Source organism: Sminthopsis crassicaudata, chromosome 4 (genome assembly GCF_048593235.1).
Source record: "Sminthopsis crassicaudata isolate SCR6 chromosome 4, ASM4859323v1, whole genome shotgun sequence".
NCBI lineage: Eukaryota > Metazoa > Chordata > Mammalia > Dasyuromorphia > Dasyuridae > Sminthopsis > Sminthopsis crassicaudata.
The window spans coordinates 94,580,893-94,606,944 of NC_133620.1; the positions used below are offsets into that span (position 1 = coordinate 94,580,893).

A 26,052-nucleotide genomic window follows, 5' to 3' on the forward strand; every position below is an offset into this window, starting at 1 on the left:
CACAGTCTTACTCTTATTCCAAGCCAATCTCCTCCCCACTATCTAAAGAGGATAGTTTTACAGTGGGGGAAAAAAGCTCTGGTCTGGAGACAAAAGAGCTGGATTCAAATCTCATCTCTGATACTTACTACCTAGAAGATCTTATACAAATCCCTTAATCTTTTGGGGGCCTCTATTTCATTATCTACAAATGAGGAACTTGAATTATATGGCTTCTAAGATCCTGTCCAACTCTACATTTATAATCTTAAATTTGTCATGGGGCCCAAAAGCTTTCCATGGGTTTCCAATATAAAAACTAATTCTGTCACTTCAACTGAATGGACATCCTCTGGAGACAGAACAGGCTCTCTAAGGAATCAGGTCAGCACCTTCTCTTCAATCTAGTCATAGAATGTTCTGTAGGGGAAGCTAAGAGATTGTTTATTTGCTGAAGGTCAATATTAAGTTTTGATTGGGGTTTAGATTTGTAATTCCCTGGCCCTTTCTCAAGTTCTCACTCTTCAAAGCCAGGCAAAAATTATCTGAAACCAGACTCTGGTTTCACAGGGTTTCACAGCCATTCTGTGTCAGAGGTGGAAAAGAATTGATTAATTCAAGGATCTCCTGTTCTAAGTACAGTTTCTTCTTGTCAGTAGTCCAGGCTACTACAGCTCTCTCATGTGGGACAGAAGGATTCTGTTTAATCTTTTTTTTTTTTTATTTTTTTTTTTTTATCCTGCTAACTAAGAAGGGCATGAATCCTGACATTAAACCTAAAACACAGACCACGGGTCCTGTCTATGGCCTTTTAATAGAGATAAGAAGGTGGTCTACAACCTTCTTTTTATCCAGGGAAAGAAATTCGTAAAGTTAGTGATGTTGTTCAAATATAATTACCCATATTTAAATCTGGAAGGTGACACTATGGAGATAGTGTGCCAGATCTGGCATCAGGACAACCTGAGTTCAAATCCAGGCTCAGACACTTCTTATCTGTGACCCTGCCTCAGTTTCCTCATCTGTGAAATAATCTAGAAAAGGAAGGGGTAAAGTACTCCAGAATCTTTGCCAAAAAAAAAAAAATCAAAAAACAAAAAAACAGAAAGGGTGGCCAAGAGTTGGACAGGACTGAAAGTTACTAAACAACAAACAAATCTGGAAGGGATCACTGGAATTAATTGACTACATTCATTTTTAAAGTGTTTTGTGAAATGATGACTGATTACTTCTTTTTCTAAAATGCTGCCTGAATCCACTTAATAAAAAAATAAAAACAACAGCTGTGATCTCTCATTTAAATAATTCAAAGGAAGGGGAAATAGAGTGATATTCAATTGAAGTGTTGAAGTGCTTTGAATTTTTAAAATGAGGCAACACATATAACATCTAGACCCCTGAGTTTCTTCAGACCCCCTTGCATCCAAAAAACAATTTACTAAGAAGAGTCTGGTTTCTGGTTATTTTCATATGGCTTTGCAGAGAGATCCCTCTGAAGGGAGCTTGAGAAAGAGTCAGAGAAATACAAATCAAATCCCCAACCAAAACTTAATACTGACCTTCAGCAAATAAGCAAGAAATTTTTTTTTTTTTTTTTAGGATACATGGTGGGGTACATCCCCAAGGTAGAAAGCTGTTGAGTTCTGCTTAGGGAATGCATGACATTACCCAGTACTGTTCAAGCTTTGCCTACATAACCATTGAGGTCACTACCGAATAAACATAGTTATTTACACAAAATCTATCTCATATTCAATGCACATCCCCACAAATTTTATTTCATGTTTTCAACTAACATTCTCATTTTTCCTGCCTTTCCTTAAAACTCAATGTTTCTTAAGCTACAGTTTTCATTTCTCTGTCATGGTCATTATCATCTATTTAAGCTTTCGTCTTCCCTTTTTTAAGGCTATGCATTAACTTCCTATAACCTCTGTACAGTTTTTTTCTCCTGATTGTTGTAACAGTTTGTCCTATGCAGAAGCGAAGGGATTAATTGTGTCTCCAATCATTATCTTGTCCTTGTTTTTTTTGTTTTGTTTTGTTTTGGTTTTTTTGTTTGGTTTTTTTTTTTAGATTTGTGGTCTCTGCATTTTTTCAAAACAGCTCAGAGCCTAAAAAGACATCTTCTTTACAATAGCATAAACTAATGCACTGTAGACCCAACAATGGATGTTTATTGCACCTTACCAAACTACTTTAATTACCTTTAGATTACTGGTTTTATTGAAATAGATTTGTTCTCCACTAAGGACACCGTGGACATTTGCAGAAACTCTTTATGGTGAGCATTCCAGGAAGGCACAGTGTATGCTAGTGCTGATGCCTTTTTAAAGGTGAAGGCAATTTTATTTAAATCCTAAAGCTGCTATTAATATAGTATGTTTTTTTTTTTTAAGCCATTGTAAATAATATGAGCTAAAAGCTTGCCACCTTTAAGACTTAGTTTTAGTTCAATAGAGTGTAAGCCCTGGTCCAGTAAGGAGAAACATTATCCTAATCAAATTAATATATTCAGGCTATTTCGTTGAACTAAGCCTTAGTTTATGCTGACCCACTTATTTAGACATAATACAATACGTGCATTTTTTGACAATCAAAATCAACTGAAAGGCTATGACTCAAAAATGGAGAACCCAAGATAAATTAACAAAAAATGTATTAAATATTTGCTGTGGTTTCTCCAAAAATTCCCTTTTTTAAAACATACAAAAGTTTTATTTTTATTCGATTCAACATATGATATAACTCCACAGCTGAATATGTAGTAAAAAACAAAACAAACAAACAAAAAAAAAAACCTTTGACTCTGCAGAGAATCTAGATTCAAATTCTCTTTCTAATACTACTTATATTATCTCAAACCACTCTTCTAATTCCCCTAGACCTGTTTCTTCACCTTTGAGATAAAGGATTTGAACTTGCTATTCAGTTCTTTCAGTCATGTCTGACTCTTCATGACCCCTTTTGGCATGAATTTGGAATGATTTACCAGTTCCTTCTCTACCTCCTTTTACAGATGAGAAAATTGAGGAAAATAAGGTTAAATAACTAGTGCAGAATCATATAGTTAGTAAGTGTCTGAGGTCAAATTTGAATTTTAAAAAAATGTGTCTTTCTGAGTCCAGGCTATCTATCCGCTGAACCATCTAGACCCTTTGAAGGAATATTGAATCTATAGAAGAGAAGGCACACGGAATACTATGAGAGCTTCCTATCATCTCCAGAATCAAATATAAAATCACTTGGTATTTAAAGCCCTTTACAATCTAGCTCCTTCCAACCTTTATATCTCCTCTAGACATTTTATGATCTAGCAACACAGGTCTGCTTGCTGTTTTTTCCACACAACATTCATTTCCTATGTATTTGCACTGAGTACCCCCTATACTTGGAACTCTCTTTCTCCTCACCTTTCCTTCAAGGTTTCTCTCTTCATGAAATCTCTCTCACCTCCTCAGCATCCCCCACAATATACATTTGCTGATGCCTTTAATCAGCATCAGCTGATGGGAATGAAGAGATTGCCTTCCATCTACACTTTTTTGTGTGTTGTGTATATTCTTAATTATTTACATGTTGTCTCCCCATCAGAATGTGAGCTCCTTGAAGGTGGACACCATGTTTGTTTGGGGCTTTGGGGCTTTTTTTTTTTTAAACCTATAAATAACAGTATCTGAAACATACTTAACTAATCACTTGTTGGCTATTTGAACGACTCTCATAAGATTTAGAGATGGAAAGAAACTTAGAAAAAAAAAAAAAAAAGCTATTTCAATGATTCCCGACTTGGGGTATGTATGTTACCACAAGAACAAGAGGATTGTGAAAGCAGTGCAAGAGAAATTTTGATTTGGTTTTAATTTACTTCCATATTGCAATTCTTATTCAATCATATTCATTTCTTACTAAATATGCTCACAAGGCTTTAATTTATAAAAATTTATTTATTTTATTTCTTGTGTTCATATGTATAGCAAACTCTAGAATTTATTTTCTTTACTATTAAATATAGTTTAGGAAGATTTATTGAAAGTCTTGGGGCATGAGGACTCAAAATTTAGGGGAACCTCTGACATACTTGTCTAATTCCCTAAGAAAAAAATGTCTCAGAACTCCTTAATTTATAGTGTCACTGGGCTATTTTTTCTAGGTCACCTAGTTAATCTGACTCTTTCTTTTCTTACAGTTGGAAGAGTGGCAATCTTCCTTTCCAACATATCAAACCACCAAGCTAACATGTTTAAAAAAAATTAAAGACAAGAATATTTACAATGAGTTCATCCAAAAGCTTGGGAAACCAGTGAAATTGAGATATCTACTAATGGCCAAAGAAGCAATTGTAAATACTACTAAGGAAGTTATCCACCTTCAAGGAAGGAGAACAGAGTGGGAGAGGGGAGAAGAAGATTGTCTTTCCTTAACAAGTTGCTGAATGCCCCTGGACACTAATCAGTACCCATTACCTTGATGTATTATGGGTGTAGAAGAAGAAGAAGATTTTTCATTTTTCATTTATTTAATCTAAATATGTGCAAAAAAGCTATTTTTTGCATTCATGTGTTGAGTGAATTTTTATAGTAGGGGTTTTTAAAGTTCTTTGATTGAATTTAGTTTATTTATGAGAAATCACACCACACAGAGTCACAGGAAATTTAAGATTTTGGAACAGCTACAGTTCCAGGAATGAACCTTCTCTTTGTGGACTAAATTAAATTAGAATATTCTTGTCCTTTGTTCCCATATATTCATATAGACAACATCAAAGACATGAATTATAATTTATAACAACAATATTTATATATTTCTTCTATTACCCTCACAAGAACTGTGGAAAATAGATATTATTATCTCCATTTTATAGATGAGAAAACTGAGGCAAACAGAGGGTCATATAGTCAGTAAAAAAGAATTATCTGAAAAAGAGTTCAGTCAGGTTTTCCTGCATCTAAGTCCACTGTTCTATCCATTGTGCCACTTAAATTGCTTAAATATCAATTCCGAATACTAGCCAACTGACTTGCTTTTTTTTTTTAATCTTTAAGAAAATATTTTATATTATCAGTAATGTTATATTCTCTACTTCACACTTGATAACCTGCTATTTTGATTCTTAGAGATTATTTTCCATCATATTTTCTATATTACAGTCAAATAGACCTAGTTCCTGAACTCAGAATTGCATTCCTTATGTCTTTATTTTCATATATGAAGTCTCTTATACCTGGAAGTACTTCTTCCTCATTTCTACCTCTTTAAATTCTTAGCTTCTTTCAGAGTGCCATCTCCTCCATGAAGCCTTCCTTTATCTCCCCAAGGGTCTCTCTCCTTCACTCTCCATCTCTCTGTTTCTGTGACTCTGTCTCTCTGTCTGTCTTTGTCTCTTTCTCCTTCCCTTTCTGTCTTTCCTTCTCTCCATACCTCCCTCCCTCCCTCTCTTTTTGTCAAGATCAACTACAGCTGTCCCTTCCACATTGTGACTTTTCCCATCTAAGTTTCAATATATCACATGTCAGCATGGAAAATTAAATGAGAATTATGAGGGACTTTTGTGGAAACCTCGAACAATAGGTGAAGGCTAGCAGATGACAGGAAAAAATTAAAATATATGAAGAGTATTTTATAGTATCAACCCAAATTTTATAATAAGGTACTGTAAATACTGTATAAAAGAAAAAGAAAAAATTCAGACTTCTCTGAAAATACCCAAAAATTTTATGCAGTTTTTCCAGATCATGGTACTGTGATTCCTAACCCAAGAGACATGGAAGGAATAATTATACAAGATATATATCCTCTATCCCATTCTCTTCTATTTTCTCCAAAAGATTGCACCCTCAATTGACTCGTTTTGGTTGCCCAAACTTACCCTTCATTATATAACCATTATATAACCTTCATTATATATCCTTCTCAACCTGGCCTGATTTATTTTTACCACCTCATTTTTTATGATTCCTTTGCTTACATTGTTCCTTGTACCCAGTTCCTAAATCTCTGACATATGTAGGATGTACTATTTCCTCCCCTCCACTTCATAGAATATTCACTTTCTTCGAGGTGACATTAAAAAGCCACCTTCTGGGTTTCCAGCCAAGATGGCAGCATGGATGCAGACAGCTGCTTCAGTTCCGCGTTTTCTCTCACAATTTACTTCATGACAAGCCTTGGAGTTAATGCTTGACCAGAAAAGAAACCCACAAATAATCACCAACAGAAGACATCCTTGAAATTCTCCAGAGAAGGTCTGTGTTTGCTCAGGGGAGGGTCTAACAGACTGGGCACAGATTGAGGGCAGGCAGCAAGAGCGAGACAGGCAGCTCACATAGCTCAGACTGGAGGGGGGAGGGGTACGATCTATTCCGTTTCTGCAAAAAGACTTTTACCCCAGTGTGGATGTTCCCTCTTGGCAGCAAGCCAGGAGCAAGGAGGGGGTGTAAACACCTGAGGTGAAGAATAAAACTCTGGAAAGCTAGCATCTCTGGACTCGGCCACCCCCACCCCCACCTGGAGTGACTCAGCACATTCTCAGATCCTTAGAGCGCAGAAGCAGGGCAGCCATCTCTGTCCTGTTAGTGCCTCGCTGCTGTCTTCCGCAGTCTGTAGAGGAAGCCCAATAACACTATACAGCCCCATCCCTCCCCAACACAGACCAATTGTTTCTCTTGTGAATTTGTTTTCTTCAGTTCCTGCTCTGACAAAATGAACAAAAAATTCAAAAGGGCTCTAACCATTGACAGCTTCTGTATGGAGAGAGAGCAGACTTCAAATACTGAGGAGACTAAAAGCAGATTGTCTCCAGAGTACTCCCTTAAGGGGGATATGATCTCTTCCTCAATACAAAAGAATCTCATAGAGGAAATCAAAAAGGATCTCACAAGAGAGCTAGAAGAGAAATGGAAAAAGGAAAGGGAAGCTTGGCAAGAGAACCTAGAGAAGTCATTCCACGCATTTAAAGACAGAACGGATAAAGAAAGCAAATCATTGAGAAATAAAATTAGTGAGCTGGAAAAAGAAAACAGCTCTCTAAAAAATTATAGGGATGAAATGGAAAAAAATTCCATAGAAGAAAAAAACACTTAAAAACTCAATTTGACAATTACAAAAAGATATAAAAAAAAGTGAGTGAAGAAAATACATCACTGAAAATTAGATTTGAACAAGTAGAAATGAATAACTCAAAGAGAAACCAAGAAGTAGACAAGCAAAACCAGAAAAATGAAACAATTGAAAAGAATGTCAAGTACCTTATTCAAAAGACAACAGACCTGGAAAACAGATCCAGGAGAGACAATCTGAGAATAATTGGACTCCCTGAAAAATGTGAGGAAAAAAAGAGCCCAGACACTATTTTCCAAGAAGTTATCAAAGAGAACTGCCCAGATGTTTTGGAAACAGAAGGTAAAATAGACATTGAAAAAATTCATTGATCACCTACTGAAAGGGACCCTAAAATCAAAATGCCAAGAAATATACTGGCCAAGTTCAAGAACCATCAGATGAAGGAAAAATATTGGAAACTGTTAGAAAAAAGCAATTCAGATATGGAGGAGCCACAATAAGGATAACCTAGGATCTAGCATCATCCACATTAAAAGAACGAAGAGGTTGGAATATGATATTCCAAAAGGCTAAGGAACTTGGTATGCAGCCAAGAATAACTTACCTAATAAAAATGAGTATCGTTTTCCAGGGAAGAAGATGGACATTTAACGAAATAAATGAATTCCATCTATTCTTGATGAAAAAACCAGACCTATACAAAATGTTTGATCTTCAAATACAGAACTCAAAAGATTTCCAAAAACGTAATAAAAAATCTTGAGAACTATATTTCTGCCATAAAGATATGTAAAGAACACATGTATAATTTGTCCTAGAAACTAGAGGTGGAAAGGAAATTATATCATAAAAAAGGGTAAAGTGGTGGTACTACATTTCATGAAGAGGCATTATATTATTATATATCTGAGAGAAAGAAAGGAAGAAGATGAACATAGTGTGTATCAATAGAAATATTCGATTATGGTGAAACTTCTTCCACTTCAATGAAAAGTGAGAGGGAAAGAGGAAGCTAAGGGGAAGAAGGAAGCTAAGGGCAAGGGAATACAGAAATTGTGAGAAAAAGGGGTAAAATAGGAAGAGGAACTTTAAGGTGGGGGAGGGATACTAAAAAGGGAGGGCTGTGAAAAGCAAGTGGTATTCACAAGTTTAATACTGGGTAGGGTGGTAAGAGGGAAGGAAAGGAGAAAAGCATAAGCAGGGGTTAACAGGATGGCAAGCAATATAGAATTAGTCATTCTAGCCATAAATGTAAATGGGGTAAACCCCCCCATAAAGAGGAAGCAGTTAGCAGACTGGATTAAAAGCCAGAATCCTACTATATGTTGTTTACAGGAAACACACCTGAAACAGGGTGATACATTCAAACTAAAAGTAAAAGGGTAGAGCAGAATCTACTATGCTTCAGGTGAAGCCAAAAAAGCAGGGGTAGCCATTCTCATCTCAGATCAAGCAAAAACAAAAATTGATCTAATTAAAAGAGATAAGGAAGGACATTATATCCTGCTAAAGGGTAGCATAGATAATGAAGCAATATCAATATTAAACATATACACACCAAGTTGTGCAGCATCTAAATTCTTAAAAGAGAAATTAAGAGAGCTGCAAAAAGAAATAGACAGCAAAACTATAATAGTGGGAGATCTCAACCTTGCACTCTCAGAATTAGATAAATCAAACCACAAAATAAATAAGAAAGAAGTCAAAGAGGTAAATAGAATATTGGAAAAGTTTGATATGATAGATCTTTGGCGAAAGCTAAATGGAGACAGAAAGGAGTGTACTTTCTTCTCAGCAGTTCATGGAACCTATACAAAAATTGATCATATACTAGGACATAAAAACCTCAAAATCCAATTCAGTAAGGCAGAAATAGTAAATCTATCCTTTTCAGACCACAATGCAATTAAAACTACATTTAATAAAAAGCCAGGGGAAAATAGACCAAAAAAAAATAATTGGAAACTAAATAATCTTATACTAAAGAATGATTGGATAAAACAGCAAATCATAGACATAATAACTTCACCCAAGAAAATGACAATAATGAGACATTATACCAAAATGTGTGGGATACAGCCAAAGCAGTAATAAGGGGAAGTTTTATATCTCTAGAGGCCTACTTGCATAAAATAAAGAAAGAGAGAGGGTCAACAAATTGGGCTTACAACTAAAAATGCTAGAAAAGGAACATATTAAAACCCCCAGACTAACACGAAACTTGAAATTCTAAAAATAAAAGAGATTAATAAAATTGAAAGCAAAAAAACTATTGAATTAATTAATAAAACTAAGAGTTGGTTCTATGAAAAAACCAACAAAATAGTCAAACCCTTAGTAAATCTGATTAAAAAAAGGAAAGAGGAAAAGCAAATTGTTAGTCTTAAAAAATGAAAAGGGAGAACTCACCACTAATGAAGAGGAAATTAGAACAATAGTTAGGAGCTACTTTGCTCAACTTTATGCCAATAAATTCAATAACTTAAATGAAATGGAAGAATACCTTCAAAAATATAACTTGCCCAGGTTAACAGAGGAAGAAGTAAATAGTCCCATTTCAGAAAAAGAAATAGAACAAGCTATTAACCAACTCCTTAAGAAAAAATACCTAGGACCAGATGGATTTGCATGTGAATTCTACCAAATATTTAAAGAATAACTAACTCCAATGCTATATAAGCTATTTGAAAAAAATAGGGATTGAAGGAGTCCTACCAAATTCCTTTTATGACACAGGCATGGTACTGATACCTAAACCAGGTAGGCTGAAAACTGAGAAAGAAAATTATAGACCAATCTCCCTGATGAATATTGATGCTAAAATCTTAAATAAAATATTAGCAAAAAGACTACAGAAAATCATCCCCAGGATAATACACTATGACCAAGTGGTATTTATACCAGGAATGCAAGGCTGGTTCAATATTAGGAAAACCATTAGCATAATCGACTATATCAATAACCAAATTAACAAAAACCATATGATCATCTCAATAGATGCAGAAAAAGCATTTGATAAACTCGAACATCTATTCCTACTAAAAACAATTGAGAGTATAGGAATAAATGAACTATTCCTTAAAATAATGAGCATATATTTAAAACCTTCAGTAAACATCATATGTAATGGTGATAAACTGGAATCTTTCCCTGTAAGATCAGGAGTGAAACAAGTTTACTCATTATCATCATTACTATTCAATATAGTACTAGAAATGCTAGCATCGGCAATAAGAGCCAAGAAAGAGATTCAAGGAATTAGAGTAGGTAATGAGGAAATCAAACTATCACTCTTTGCAGATGACATGATAGTATACTTAGAGAACCCCAAAGACTCTGCTAAAAAGCTATTAGAAATAATTCAGAACTTTAGCAAAGTTGCAGGATACAAAATAAATCCACATAAATCCTCAGCATTTTTATACATTACCAACACAATCCAACAGCAAGAGATACAAAGAGAAATTCCATTCAAAATAACTGTCGATAATATAAAATATTTGGAAATATATCTACCAAAGGAAAGTCAGGAATTATATGAGCAAAATTACATAACACTTGCCACAAAAATAAAGTCAGATTTAAATAATTGGAAAGACATTAAGTGCTCTTGCATAGTCTAGCGAATATAATTAAGATGACAATACTCCCTAAACTAATCTATTTATTTAGTGCTACACCAATCAGACTCCCAAGAAACTATTTTAATGACCTAGAAAAAATAACAAAAAAATTCATATGGAAGAACAAAAGGTCGAGAATTTCAAGGGAAGTAATGAAAAAAAAAAATTAAATGAAGGTGGTCTAGCTGTATCTGATCTAGAACTATATTATAAAGCAGCAGTCACCAAAACCATTTGGTATTGGCTAAGAAATAGACTAGTTGATCAGTGGAATAGGTTAGGTTCACAGGGCAAGGTAGTGAATAAAATAGCAATCTATTGTTTGACAAACCCAAAGATCCCAGCTTTTGGGATAAGAATTCATTATTTGACAAAAACTGCTGGGAAAATTGGAAATTACTATGGCAGAAACTAGACATGGACCCACATTTAACACCACATATTAAGATAAGATCAAAATGGGTCCAAGATTTAGGCATAAAGAATAAGATCATAAATAAATTAGAGGAACATAGGATAGTTTACCTCTCAGACTTGTGGAGGAGGAAGGAATTTGTGTCCAAAGGAGAACTAGAGATCATTATTGATCACAAAATAGAAAATTTTGATTACATCAAATTAAGAAGCTTTTGTACAAACAAAACTAATGAAAACAAGATTAGAAGGGAAGTAACAAATTGGGAAAACATTTTTACAGTTAAAGGTTCTGATAAAGGCCTCATCTCCAAAATATGCAGAGAATTGACTCTAATTTATAAGAAATCAAGCCATTCTCCAATTGATAAATGGTCAAAGGATATGAACAGACAATTTTCAGATGATGAAACTGAAACTATTTCCACTCATATGAAAGAGTGTTCCAAATCACTATTGATCAGAGAAATGCAAATTAAGACAACTCTGAGATACCACTACACACCTGTCAGATTGGCTAAGATGACAGGAACAAATAATGATGAATGTTGGAGGGGCTGTGGGAAAACTAGGACATTGATGCATTGGTGGTGGAGTTGTGAAAGAATCCAACCATTCTGGAGAGCAATCTGGAATTATGCCCAAAATGTTATCAAAATGTGCATACCCTTTGACCCAGCCATACTACTACTGGGCTTATATCCCAAGGAAATACTAAAGAAGGGAAAGGGACCTGTATGTGCCAAAATGTTTGTGGCAGCCCTTTTTGTAGTGGCTAGAAACTGGAAAATGAATGGATGTCCATCAATTGGATAATGGTTGGGTACATTATGGTATATGAATGTTATGGAATATTATTGTTCTGTAAAAAATGACCAACAGGATGAATACAGAGAGGCTTGGAGAGACTTACATGAACTGATGCTGAGTGAAATGAGCAGAACTAGGAGATCATTATACACTTCAACAATGATACTGTATAAGGCTGTATTCTGATGGAAGTGGATATCTTCAACATAGAAAAGAGCTAATCCAATTCCAATTGATCAATGATGGACAGAATCAGCTACACCCAGAAAAAGGACACTGGGAAATGAGTGTAAACTGTGAGCATTTTTTTTTTGTTTTGTTTTTCTTCCCAGATTATTTTTACCTTCTGAATCCAATTCTTCCTTTGCAACAACTACAACACAATTTGGTTCTGCACATATATATTGTATCTAGGATATACTATAAGATATTTAATATGTATGGGAATGCCTGCCATCTAGGGGAGGGGGTAGAGGGAAGGAGGGGAAAATTTGGAACAGAAGGGAGTACAAGGGATAATGTTGTAAAAAAATTACCTATGCATATGTCAAAAAATATATATATATATATATAATTATAAAATTAATTTTAAAAAAAAGTAGAAGTGCTCTACTCAAAAAAAAAATTTTAAAAAAAAGCCACCTTCTACATGAATTATCCTGATCCCCTCCAACACTTAGTGCCTCCTTCCCTAACTTGTATTTAACAATTTGTATTTACAATGGTACCTCTTATTCTTATTCTTATTCCAAAAGTACTTGGATCTTTCCAATAAAGAGAACCTCTCCAGTCCATAATCTAACCATCCCTACTGACTGACCCAGTTCCCCAAAGGTGCAAATAAGCTTCTAAACAAAATATCTCAGAGGAGCCAGGTTTCTCCCTTCTTGAACCAATTCACTTTTTTGAGAGGAACTATGACCTTTATACTGTACCCCCTCCCCCATTCCACACTGTCCAAGTTTCTTGGAGGGAGAAGGGAGCAATCTAGAGTCAGAAGCTATAGTCCCCCAACTACGGCTGCCCAGAGCTCTGGTTGCCAACTAAGTCCAGGGACTGCCTAGCTCTGCATTCCACAGCTTCTGCTTACTCAACCCCAGCTACTTCTGCTTCTGCTGCTTCTCCTCCTGCTGAGCATTTTGGCTGTTCTGTGCCCCTTTCAGTTGTTTTTAGAGCCGGGAGACCATATGCAGCAGCCACATCATTCTTCAGGAATTGCCCTTTCACCTGCGGGCCAATGTGCACAACCTCAGCATCATGGGCTCCAATCTGACAGTCCTGTCCACTACTTTCACTGAGGTAGTCCATGACTGAAGGAAATGGGGACTGGGCAGTACATCAGGACAACCTCACATCCTTATTGTTCAACCAAGACAAGTATCAAGCAAGTATCAAGTTCTGAAGCATTTTTTTTTTATCATCAAAATGGATTAAATACCAAGTTCTACAAATTTTAAATCAGACTAGTGTGAAGGTACCACTATATTTTATATTTATTCTATGTATATTTTCATATCTGCATATTATCTCCCTGATTGAACATATTTCCTACTCCTTTGAGGAATTATCTTTTTTTATCTTTATACCCCTATATTGAAGTGCTAAACTTGCTCCTAAAAATAAAATGGAAATGGAAAATGTTTAACAAAAATAAAAATACAATGCAACATAATGTTAATTTGTGGCTTTCTGAGTCAATACACAGCCCCAAGTAAATTTGTAATCTTGTTAAATTTGAAATAAAATTGACTGAAAGATAAGTTTTAAAATCATATACATACATACATAGGTATATATGTATGTATACAATTTGGGACATTTTGTAATAGATTTTAAATCATTTAATCTATTTTACTACAAGGATTCCACCAAATTTTTCTTTATAAAGTAAAAGGTTACACTACTATAAAAACTTTTAGGAATTCTGACAAAGACTTTCATTTTATAGGTGACAAAATTGAAGCTCAAAGCAGTAATATAATTTCCCTAAAGACATACAATTAATGAGTGAAGGAATGCCTTCCAAGATTATCCAGATCTACTTGGTATGTATCTATTATCTTTTTGTTATCTCCTCTTTTAGAAAGTGAACTCCTAGAAGTCAAAGTCTCTTTTCCCCTTTCTTTTTATCCTCATCATTAGCACAGTGCCTGGCACATAAATAATAAATACTTGTTGACTGAACAGTCCTTAGGTCTTCTGACACCTTATTCAGTGTTCTTTTGACTTTCACATGCTGCATTTGATATGCAAAGTCAAAATAATAACAAGTGGCATTTGAGTTGTCATCAAATCATTTCAATTATGTTCAAATCTTCATGACTATATTTGAGGTTTTCTTGACAAGATACTGAAATAATTTGCCATTTCCCTCTCCAGTTCATTTAAAATATGAGGAAACTGAGGCAAACAAGGCTAAGTGACTTGCCCAGGGTTATACCCCTAGTAATTATATGAATCTGGATTTGAACCCAAGTCCTTCTGACTCCAGGCCTGATCTATCTACTGCACCATCAACCTGCCATGGTAGTATTTGTGCAATTCTTGAAATGAATAGATAGATAGTGAGTTAGATATATAAACAGATAAGAGTACGCCTATAGATGTATATATACACAGAGATATATACATATTACATATATATGCTGCTTAATCCTAAAGTAAGGATAGAATCATGTCCCTCTCTGATCAAAAACATTCTACAATAAAATTTTCTGTCTGGCATTTGAAGTAAGTGTGTTTATATATATATATATATATATATATATAATATAATGATTTTCACATACGCTTGAATTAATCTTTCATTAAATCTATACCCTGAAACCTCCTTGTGACAATGCAAGATGATTTCATCTTCCACACAGTTGCTGAAATGATATTCTTTTTTATTATTATAGCTTTTTATTTATAAGATATGTGTATGGGTAATTTTTCAGCATTGACAATTGCAAAAGCTTTTGTTCCAACTTTTCCCCTCTTTCCCCCCAGCCCTTCTCCCTGATGGCAGGTTGATCAATACATGTTAAATATGTTAAAGTATATGTTAAATACAATATATGTATACTTGTCCATACAGTTATTTTGCTGTACAAAAAGAATCGGACTTTGAAATAGTGTACAATTAGCCTGTGAAGGAAATAAAAAATGCAGCCAGACAAAAATAGAGGGATTGGGAATTCTATGTAGTGGTTCATAGTCATCTCCCAGAGTTCTTTTGCTGGGTGTAGCAAGTTCAGTTCATTACTTTTATTATTTGATATTTCCTTGGCAAAGATGCTGGAGTGATTTGCCACTTCTTTCTCCAGCTCATTTTACAGATTAGGAAACTGAGAAAAATAGGGTTACATGATTTGCTCAGGGTCACACAGCTAGAAAGTATCTGAGGGCAGATTTGAACTCATGAATATAAGTCTTCCTGATTCCAGGCGCAGTATCTCTCTGCTGTACTTACTATCTAATTATATCCCATATATAAGGGTGATTGGGCTAAATGATCTCTCTTGTGTCATGGCCCAGCCAGATCCCTGTGGCTAGGAATAGGGTGGGAAGGGAAGGTGAGCCTTATAAACAAAATGATAGAGGAACAGCAGATCAAGTGAAGCATAATGGGTGGTGTAGAAAAGAACCAATATTCACCAAATCTAAACCATATTTTGTTGATCAAATAACATTTAAGTCCCTTATTCTCTGTCAGGCTAACTGCTGGGAAAATGATGGCAAGAACTATCTTTTGCCTTTCTTTGCTTCCCCATGATGCTCACTGCCTGAGAGACAACATCCTAACAACTACATGCAAACAAATTATATATAGGGAAATGGGGAAATAATAAACAGAAGGAAAGAATTTGTATTAAGAGAGATCAGGAAAATGTTTCCTATAGAAAATGGATTTTTAGCTGGGACTTGAAGGAAATCTAAAGGTGGAGATACAAAGGGAAAAGATTCTAGGTATGAAAGATAGCCAGTGAAAATGATGGAGTCTTATTCATGGAACAGTATTCAGTGTCATTGAATCAAATATTATATGTGTTGTATAATGGAAGGAAGGAGGCAGAGAGGAGAGTTATCAAGGGCATTAATGATCAACAGAGAATTTTATATTTAATCCTGGAGACAATAGGAAGCTACTGAAGTTTATTGAAGAAGGTGATATAGTTGAACCTGGATTTAGGAAAATCACTTTAGCAGATGAATGGAAAATGGATTAAAATGGGGAGAAACTTGTGGTAGACAGACCAACCAGTGGGTTTTATCAATAGTTCAGTTGCAATGAAAAGAGGTATTTGTGCAGAGGTAATAACAACAAAGAGGGCAGCTAAGCAGCACAATGGATAGAGTCACAGGCCTAGAGTTAGGAAGATTCAATTTCCTGAATCCTCAGAAACTTTCTAGCTATATGATCTTGGGCAAGCCACTGTTTGCCTCAATTTCCTTATTTCTAAAATGAGCTGGAAAAAGAAATGGCAAATCATTATAGTATCCTTGCCAAGGAAACCTCAAATGGGATCACAAAGAATCAGACATGAAAGAAAAACAACTAATCAATAATGTCTCAGTATCACAGGATAGAAAGGAGTATTTTACAAATGAAAAAGCAACAAGCCTTGACAAGCAATTGAATATGGGCAATGAGAGAAAGGAATCAGGATGTGATACCTAGAACATGAGCCTGGGGCACGGGGAGGATGATGGTCCTCCAACAGTAGTATAGAGATTTGAAAGTGAGAGGGGAAAGTTGGACAAAAGATAATGAATTCAGTTTTAGATATTAAGCTACAGGACACCCAATTCAAGATGTCTAATGGGCAGCTGAACATGCAAGACTAGGACCAGATAAGCAGATTGAGAATCATCTGCATGGATATGATAACGGAATCCAAGAGAGCTGATGATAGCAAGTGAAATTATATAAAGGAAGAAGAAAATAGGGTCCAGGGCAGAGCCCTCAGTGAAAAAGACAGAGGCTTCAAATTCATATTCCCAAGATAGAATCAGACCAGGAACACCCATCAATTAGCCATTTAGGATCCAAAATGGCAATAAACCCCAGAGGCTGTAATTCAAATCCACCAGAAGCAGGGTAACTGCTTTATTCAGGAGGCAAGTCAGCTAGTCAGTCAACAAGAAATTCTTAAGTGCTTACCATGTTCCAACCCCTGTGTTAAGTGGTAGACACCTTTTCAATTCCACCTCACCTACATAGAACCAATGAACATCAGCTAACATCTTCCAGAAGTGACATTCTATTTTTCTGTGAGGTCTTAAAAATCTATCCTGAACTTCACACATTCCAATAAAAATAGAGTAAATTCCACACTTTCTGGAGTAATGCAGAACCTTTTTAATAACTGGCTTATCAAAATAAATACATGTATAGAAAATGTGTGTTTCATTCTATTCACATGAGGAAGACCAAGGCCAACTGTTCATCGTCAACTTTTGTAAAGATAATTTTCTAAAGGTTAATTATAAAAGATATTTTAAGAAATTTCACCTTAATCATATTTTATAAACACAACTTATTATGTTACTTGCTTTATATGACCACACAAAAGGGAACAAATAGATATGCAGTTACATTCAGAATGCTCAAGGGTTTTTTTTTTTTCTTTTTAATTTCACAGAAAGACATTTCTCTACCACCACTACCATCTCTACTACCCCAGGTAATAAGGTTACTAAGTGCCTGCTGAAGAAATTTTCTTGTTAATTCTTCCTATCACTGGAAACTAGGCTTTTGTGACTGCAAAAATGTCTGAATGCATTTGTATCTGAGCCACTGAAAGCTTGTTCAGAGCTACACAGTGAAAGGGGTTAAACAGAAAATTTAAAAAGAGTCAAAACACAACAGCCTCTCTGCAACCGACCTTGATTTTGAACAAACTATTTTATTGTGAGCAAGTGTTATTTCCTTCCAAGGTAGGATTTCTTTGTTTACCCTGCTATAGAAAGAGATAACAAAGAGAAATTGGTAGAAAGATAATTAGATCTTTTTTTAAATGACCTAATGATAAAATCTTTTTTAAAAAAATCACCTGCTTCTTTGCCGAAAACGAAACAGTACATAATGATAAATGTTTCATGGTTCTATCAAACATTGATAATAAAGGTTTTAATATTTATTGTTACCTTTGGCCAAACTCTGAGTTTACTCTCCAGCAGGATAGATACACAGAGGTAAAAATTGCCTTTGGGTACCACTGATTGGGATGGTGTCCGCATTAGAGTAGTCCCAATGGAATATAACAACACTTGGCCAGGGCTCCTCTTAATCTTCTTAACATTCAATTCTGTGCATTCATCTATAATCAGCTTTATCTCAAATTCTAATGAGTTTTTTTCTTCTTCTCTTTTAACACGAGGCTTGGTGACTCTTAACAATCAACCATATTAAAATGACCCTCTATATGTTTTGACCACTCCAAGAGTTTTCCCATCTCCATACTCAAATGCAGCTCATTATCATTAACTCAAGAAAGAGAAAATATCTTTCCAGATAATCAAAGTAATTTTTGTGGTGGGAGCAGTTGTTCAAATGTGATGGCATGATTATGAGATTAGGATCTATGTTGGCTGGTCCCAATTGGACCAGGAGCTGGAATTCCTGGAACTTCCTATGAAGAAGAAGCAGCATAATCAATCAATCAAAAAACCAAGAAACATTTATTAATTACTTTCTTATGTACCAGGCACTGGTGCTAAGAGATGGGGATACTGTTACAAAGAATGAAACAACTCTTGGCCTGGAGGAGCTTTTTCTTTTTCTTTTTCTTCTTTTTTTTTTAAATTTTTTTTATTAATTTTATAATTATAACATTTTTGGCAGTACATATGCATAGGTAATTTTTTACAACATTATCCCTTGTACTCCCTTCTGTTCCAAATTTTTCCCCTCCTTCCCTCCACCTCCTCCCCTAGATGGCAGGCATTCCCATACATATTAAATATCTTATAGTATATCCTAGATACAATATATATGTGCAGAACCAAATTGTGTTGTAGTTGTTGCAAAGGAAGAATTGGATTCAGAAGGTAAAAATAATCTGGGAAGAAAAAAAAAAATGCTCACAGTTGTAACGTGTTCTCCTGGCAGTTACAATTACTAGTCTGTCCTAGACCCACCAGAGTACCTTTGACCACTGTCCTTTGCAGTGTGAACTCTACCCGGCTCACCTCCTCTGAGGCCTTCTAAGGTCTCTGGCCACAATCTCTTGAATCTATAGCTTAATAACCGGTAGCGCACTCAAGAACAGCCACGTGTAATCTTAAAAGCCTTTATTATACCTACTCACATAATGCCCTGACTTGATGCCCTGACTTGTTGGTTCCCGAGTGAACACCTGGTCAGAAGACCCATGTGTTCACTACCAAAACCCTGACCTCTTTTGGCTACCCATCTTGGCTTGGCCACCCAGGCTAGGGAGCCAGGGTGAAGAGCGCGAGGTTAAAGAGGCCGCCTACTAGCTGCAGTGGGCTTATATAGGGCCTGTGAGGTCACACACACAGCCAATCAGCAAGAGAGTCACCCATTACAAAGCTATCTCAATATGGCCAGGATCCCGCCCAAGGGCAGTCCTAATATCCACAGAAATTACTTCCGGGCCTCAATCTCCCGATGCGCTGTGGCACCCATTTAAAGGCCCCTTACACACAGTTTACACTCATTTCCCAGTGTTCCTTTTTCTGGGTGTAGCTGATTCTGTCCATCATTGATCAATTGGAATTGGATTAGCTCTTCTCTATGTTGAAGATATCCACTTCCATCAGAATACAGCCTTATACAGTATCATTGTTGAAGTGTATAATGATCTCCTAGTTCTGCTCATTTCACTCAGCATCAGTTCATGTAAGTCTCTCCAAGCCTCTCTGTATTCATCCTGTTGGTCATTTTTTACAGAACAATAATATTCCATAACATTCATATACCATAATGTACCCAACCATTCTCCAATTGATGGACATCCATTCATTTTCCAGCTTCTAGCCACTATGAAAAGGGCTGCCACAAACATTTTGGCACATACAGGTCCCTTTCCCTTCTTTAGTATTTCCTTGGGATATAAGCCCAGTAGTAGTATGGCTGGGTCAAAGGGTATGCACATTTTGATAACATTTTGGGCATAATTCCAGATTGCTCTCCAGAATGGTTGGATTCTTTCACAACTCCACCACCAATGCATCAGTGTCCCAGTTTTCCCACAGCCCCTCCAACATTCATCATTATTTGTTCCTGTCATCTTAGCCAATCTGACAGGTGTGTAGTGGTATCTCAGAGTTGTCTTAATTTGCATTTCTCTGATCAATAGTGATTTGGAACACTCTTTCATATTCATCATCTGAAAATTGTCTGTTCATATCCTTTGACCATTTACCAATTGGAGAATGGCTTGATTTCTTATAAATTAGAGTCAATTCTCTGCATATTTTGGAGATGAGGCCTTTATCAGAACCTTTAACTGTAAAAATGTTTTCCCAATTTGTTACTTCCCTTCTAATCTTGTTTTCATTAGTTTTGTTTGTACAAAAGCTTCTTAATTTGATGTAATCAAAATTTTTATTTTGTGATTAATAATGATCTCTAGTTCTCCTTTGGTTACAAATTCCTTCCTTGGAGGAGCTTTTTCTAAAAGGGAAGTTAAATATGCACATACTTAAGCATATATACACTTACTAACTATGTGAACCTGAGCAAGTCACTTAGCCTCACTATGGCTCAATTTCCTCACCTGGAAAATGAAGCTAATGCTAGCACCTACCTCCCAGTTTTTTTATGAGAATAAACTGGGATCATAATTGTATAGTATTTCACAAACCTTAAAATATTATATAAATATTATTTCATTATAATATGATATATCTTATTTTTATTATATTATTACTTTATAATGTTATATTATATATGATAAATCCAAATATCAGATATAAATATAAAATAAATTAAAGCTAGCTAAATACAGAGGAAGAAATTCCTAAAATCAAAAAGACTTTCCTATATAGTAGTGACTGTGTAACACTGGGCAAGTCACTTAATCTTTCATTAACCTAGACAACATTCTATACCTACAAGTTGTAGAGCAGGTACTGATCTTCTTGTAAATATTATTGTTTGTCCTTCATTCACTAAGAGGGCCATGACATAATAAGGACATAATAATAGCATAATAAGATAATGTCATGGCATGTAAGTGAATTGGATTTAAGTGAGGGAGGGCTGTGTAAAGTCACCTTTCTCCTCCAGAGACATCTGAATCCAGTGGCAAGATGTAGATCAGGAAAAGCGGAAATGGCCTCAGATATAGTGGGAATCCTTTGCCTTTTTAAGCTAGACCTTTAACAGGTCTCAGTTTAACTGAAGCAAACCAATCAGTGATTAAGGATAGGTAAGAATTCAGGCAAAAATGACCTCTTTTACCTAGGGCCACCCCAAAAAAAATTTAATTTGGGAAAGGAAAACCCTCAGGGTTTCTGGCCATTCTGTCCTCTATTGACAGAAGAAGCCTCTCCCAGAAGTTCCTTATACAAAGAAATTATAAATTTAGCCTCTTTTAGAAAGGGAAGGGCACTGGAAGTTGAAGAGATCAAGGAAAGTCTCTTGTAAAAAGTTGTATATCTTGAAAGAACAAAAGCTCTCTATAAGGAGGAGGTAAGGAGGGAAAGTATTCCAAGTATAGGGGATAGCCAATGCAGAACCACAGAGATGGAGCAGGAGTGCTATGGGTCATGAAGAACGCTGTCTCTTTGACTAGAAAACAGACTGAATGAAATGGTGTAAAAATATGAGGGTACAGGTTATAAAAGATTTTAGAAGGCAAATAGAGTGGTTTATTTTTCTCTTAAGAGCCAAGAGGAAGCCACTGGAGTTTTGACTCAAGAGTTTCAGCCCCTTACAAATCATTTCATCAACACCTTTCTTAAACAACACATAGGTTCTATGAAATATTTGTCACCCTGAACTTGTGGAAAAATCATCTTTTTTCAGATCCTACTGAAAATTGGTCATGGAAAATAGGACAATTTATATAACTGTTACACTAAGTGAAAAAGGTTGACAAGGCTATAGTAGAGGAAACCCATAGTAAATTCTCCCTTATTTTTGAACATCTTAAAGGTAATATTTGACCTCTGGTAGGTTTACCTACCACCAACAACTTGTGTAATATAGACTTTATATTGCTGTATTACAGAAAATTCATGAAGTTTAACGTTAAAAAATTATCTTTGCAAATGTCTATCTGAAAGTAACCTATTTTTACAATTTTTGCCTTCTCAAAGCACTCAGAAGTTACTGGATTAAATTTTGTCATTCATTTTTATGACCTTTCTAAGGTAGTATTTTAAGAAGCAAAAGTTTTGCTCAAATTAAAGGCCCATCGTATCATGGGGATGGCTCCAGATTCTTAATGATTATACCACAGTCAGCTGAACTTAAGCTCTTGCTGGTTCTACCAAGCAGGAAAAACTCTAGCTATTGATCAAATCATAGACTATATCTGTTAATCAAAGACAAGCTAAAACTTGGAGAGGCTCACCACCAGATTAGTTGCAGAGAGATGAATTTTTGGACACAGGGATTTTCATGAACTATCTACTAGTAATTGTAAAAGTTGGCAGAGGAAGAAGAAACAGTATAACCCAGTTCTTTTACAATTAGTCCAAAAAAGATGAAAGAAGGACACCACATTGAATGTTTTGTTTTGTTTTGGGTTTTTTGGGAAATGGAAGGATAAATCATAGTAGATCATTTTTTTTATGGCCTAGCTCATCACAGAGAAACAACCAGGCTTGAATTTACTGGAGAATGAATGGGTCTAGACAAAAAGACCTAAAGCAGGTCTTCCTAGAATTCTAAAATGGGCTAGAACTAGCTAGCAACTGTGTCCCAGGGCAAGGAACAAAAGCAGAAAAAACTCTATGGTACATTTTGGAGCCTTCAAACACATCAGGGATGGAACCTGTGGTCCACAGCTATGCAATGGCTTAGTGAATATCGACCAGGGAAGAGCCTGCTAATGTGTTATTTCAACCCCAAAGCAAGAGTAAAGATACCACTTTGAACCTGCAGAGCCTCCCAGCTAACTGACCAGAAACTGGGATCAGCAAATCTCTGAGAGTTCCAACCAGGCCCAAGTCTCTAGTTGATAGGGTCAAGAGCCTACCAAGTTCAGGTTGAAAGAACAGCAATCAGATCACACCCCAGATCAATCATCTGAAGTCTCACAGAAAGTTTACAGGTCCAGGACTGAGTTGTCCCTGAGATTCTTGTTGAACTAATTGCCCCATTTCTTGCCCCATCAAAACTAAACAAGTCTCTAAAATCATCCCCCAAAGTACACAGTTTGGCCTTAAAACAAAGTCTTAATTCAATAAGTGAAGCAGAAAGAATTAGTAGAGAAAACAAAAACACAATTGATAAATGTCACAAAGCCAGAAACATTTAAAACACAAAATTAGGAGATATCTGCACATATACACAAATACACACACACACACACACACACACACACACACACACACCTCTGTCTCTGTCTCTCTATGTATATCTTTCTCTTTCTCTGTCTTTCTCTCTACTTCTCTGTCTCTCTTGCTCTTTGACTCTTTCTTCTTCTTTACCTTTCTCTTTCTCTGTTTCTTTTTCTCTTTCTATTTCTGTCTCTCTCTCTCTGCCTCTCTCTTCTTCTTTTCCTTTCTCTGTGTTTCTCTTTCTAACTCTCTCTCTCTCTGTCTCTTCCTCTTTTTTCTCTTCCTTTCTCTCTTTCTCTCTCTGTTTCTCTCTCTCCTTCTCTTTCTTTCTCTCCCTCTTTTCTATCTTCCTTTCTTTGTCTCTGCTTCTCTCTCTCTCTTTCTATATATATAGATATAGATATAGATATAGATATAGATATACACATATATATGTATCTATGCATATCTGTATATCTATAGATAGATATAGAGAGAATATATGTGTCTACTACAAAGTTAAAACGAAATAAAAAAAGAATGGTAATTGAGATCTTCATATGTCCACTCTATTCACCTTGTGCAAATAAAATCAGAATTTGACAGTGCTTGAAATACAGAATGTCCCAAAAATCTTAGGGTAGTTTTAAGCTTTAATAGTTTAAGTAGTTTTAATAATTACAATAATTAGCTCTAGTGGCTTAAAACTATGGTCAAACTTTTGGGATACTTCCTACAACTCTCTTGGGGTATATGATAATATAACGCTGAACTTTATGTCCAAAGAGGTGAATAGCTGTCAAAGCTGGACTACCAACTAACTATGTAACCTTAAGCAAGTCATTTCATCTTTTGAGTGTCATTTTGTTCATCTATAAAATAGTCTGATAATACCTAACTGCTCAGGTAGTTATAAAGATTAAATGAGATATTCTATTTGAAAGAGCTTTAAATGCACTACATAAATATGAGTCATTATCATTGTTCTTGGCATCTGGTATTATCAGAATTATCTGGCAATAGGATAACAAGTCAATCCAGTTTTAATAATATTTTTGTTGCTTTCAGCCAATCTAACAAAGACAACACAACCAGTTATGTGGCCATTCAAAAGCTTATTTTCCAGGTTGTAATGACCCTCCCTAAATGCACATTTTTTTCCCCACCTTCTCTATTCCACTCAGTGCGTCATCATTTTCCCAATTACACAGGTTCAAACCTTCAGAGTCATCTTCTCCTTTCCTTCTCTCTCACTTACTACATCTAATCAGATGTTAAGTCTTAATTGATTCTACTTCTATGAAATCTGTCAGATACATCCTCTCCTCTCTCTACTAACTTAGCCTCCACCCTTTCAGACAATCATCACTTCTCTCCTTTCTGGGGTAGTAGTTACCTAATTGGTCTCCCTACTTCCAGTGTGTCACATCTATGATCCAGTCTACAACAATAACAATATAACTAGCATTTATATAGTTCCTTAAGATTTTCAAAGTACTTTATAAATATTATTTCCTCTCTAAACCAGTGTCATAATCTTCCTAAAATATAGATGTAACCATGTCACTCCTCTATTTAAAATCCTCAGGGGGTTCCATATTGCCTCTCACATATAGATTAAATGCCTCAGATTGTCATTTAAGGCTTTCCTTCCAGCTCTTCCCTACTTTTCCATCCCCTTCCTTCCTCTGAGTTATAGCCCCCTTCCCTCCATTCATTTACAAAAATGGTATATGCCCCATTACAGGTTAGACTTTCAGACTTGGGAAACAGTAATATAGTCAAAAACTACTTAATCTAGATCCAGAATTCCAGCTGTGACCCTGGCCAGGTCAGTTTTGGACTTCAGCTTCTTCTTCATCTATAAAAGAGAGAGATTAGAGTAGATCAAAGCCTCTTAAATTGTGGTTTGAGATCCCATCTGAGGTGTCTTAACTGAATGTGGAGGTCTCAAAATTATGATTTATTATCAGTAAATGTTCAATTTATATACCTTTTTCACATATCTACCTGGGGCCATACATAAAAATTTCTTAGAGGAAAAGGGGTCACAAATGGAAAAAGTTTAAGAAGCCCTGTATTTGAAGCCTTTTCCAGCTTTTATACTTGCTTCTAGAAACCATCTTTTCTTTTCAAGATATCAGTATTTTCTGTGAAGCCTTTCCTGGTTATCTTAATTGTTAGCCCCCTTCACCATTTTATCTCACATAGCCCTCCCCTTGGGGCCACATCAAAGAGGCCACCCTGAAGTTTCAGATGTTCCTCAATAGTGATCTGAAACATGTCTATCACTGATCACCATCAACATCTATCATTTCCTTCCACCTAAGTTGTAAACTTGCTGTATCTCCCTAATGGAATGAAAGTTCCCTAAGGACAGAGCTATTTCATTTTTTGCCAGTGTATCCTCAGTACTCCATTAGTGCAAAGGGTACATAATAAACATTTAATATTTGCTGGAAATGAATGGAAGGGAATTGATTGTTCTCTTGTTTTTCATTTTACTATTAGGCTTAACTGAATTCTCAATTATTTGCTGGTTAACAGAACAAATTAGGAATAAAAAGGAAATGCAATTTGATAGAATGATATTTGTTTCCAGTACTTACAGATGTTTTGTGGGTGAAGAGACTTAAATAATAATTACAGTGAAGCTTTATGGATAAAACCAGTATCTACATATTTGCAAATGGAGAATAAGACCAATCAATTTCTTGGAATC

General features: G+C 35.6%; 1 long non-coding RNA gene across 2 annotated transcripts in view; it reads right to left on the reverse strand.

The window, feature by feature from the left end:
• Nucleotides 1-26,052, reverse strand: part of LOC141540992 (uncharacterized) — a 224,417-nt gene that overhangs the window by 58,506 nt on the left and 139,859 nt on the right. The gene's annotated exons all lie outside the window — the stretch shown is intronic.